At 30.9% G+C, this 1,306-nt stretch overlaps 1 pseudogene; it reads right to left on the bottom strand.

Moving 5' to 3' along the window:
* Nucleotides 1-642, bottom strand: part of LOC107741379 (extracellular calcium-sensing receptor-like) — a 4,712-nt pseudogene extending 4,070 nt beyond the window's left edge.
* Nucleotides 643-1,306: the final 664 nt, after the last annotated feature.

Raw genomic sequence — 1,306 nt, 5'->3', positions numbered from 1 at the left:
AATATTTGGCTGAGGTACAACTATTTGAAAATCTGGAATCTGGGGGTGCAAAAAAGAAAAAATCTAAATATTGAGAAAATCGCCTTTTAATGTTGTTGAAATTAAGTTCTTAGCAATGTATATTACTAATCAAAAATTAAGTTTTGATATATTTGCAGTAGGGAATTTACAAAATATCTTCATGGAACACATATGCATACATTATACACACACACATACACATACATGCACACATAACATATATTACATATGCAGTGAATGATTTCAGTCCTGTAACCCATCATGTAATATGATATCAGTTGCTTATACTAAATTATCATCGACATTTTAGTGCCTATGTCAACATAAAAAAAAGCTATTCTATTTTCCAGTTATTGCCAGTTATATTAGGTTTCCTTCAGTGTGTATGGTCCTGACTCACAGCTCACAGTGTGGTAGTTTTGGCTCTGTTCTAAAGCTCAGCTCTGCAAATGCTTTGAGGTACTGAACTTCAAAGAGACCACCAATGAGAAAGTCTCCATCCTGGCACATCCCATTCAGCTTGAAGTGTCCTTGTAGCTTACAGGTACCTGATCTGGCCATCAAAACTACAGAGATATAATTACAAGACAGGAGCAAACAACTATAAAGAATTAACCACATCCCTCTCTCTTTTTCTGTTTATGTCACTCTTCACTCAGCTCACTCATTTATTATAAAGATTGTATGCGGCACATTTTTATAGAGCAGAAATGAGGACGTCATCTTTGTCATTCTGGGGACCTCGAACTCCACCAAGTATGACATTATTAATTAATCATTATAAAACAGAATATTAACAATATTTTAACTATATATATAGTTATAGTTATAGCTAAATTATAAATTATTATTAAATTAATTAATTAAATTATATAGTTAATATTTTGATTTACAATGATTAATTAATAACGTCATACTTTTTATTAGTTTGTATATTATCCTAAGGCCTGCCTCATACAACATGTGCTGTATTTAGAGATCATACTGTAGAAAATGAGAGATGAGATTTTTTTTTTTGATAAAGCTGTCATTTACGAAACCAATTACACAATTTTTTTTTCAAAGCACACACATTTCTCAGCTAAATTTAAAACTTTTCCACAATCTTGTATATACTACAATCTCATAAAATCTTGAACATATCTGAATGTTTTTACACTTACGTTGTAGATTGTTGAATCTGCATTTGAATATTGTCACCTTGGATTTGTGTGTGAATAGCTGTTTGGCTGTTTGGAATGGAAATCTAAGAAAAAATATAGTGCTTTTTATGTTTAGTGTTTAG

This window comes from Sinocyclocheilus rhinocerous, unplaced genomic scaffold, assembly GCF_001515625.1.
Source record: "Sinocyclocheilus rhinocerous isolate Xijiao unplaced genomic scaffold, SAMN03320098_v1.1 scaffold3939, whole genome shotgun sequence".
NCBI lineage: Eukaryota > Metazoa > Chordata > Actinopteri > Cypriniformes > Cyprinidae > Sinocyclocheilus > Sinocyclocheilus rhinocerous.
This window is presented reverse-complemented; position numbering and strand designations above follow the sequence as displayed.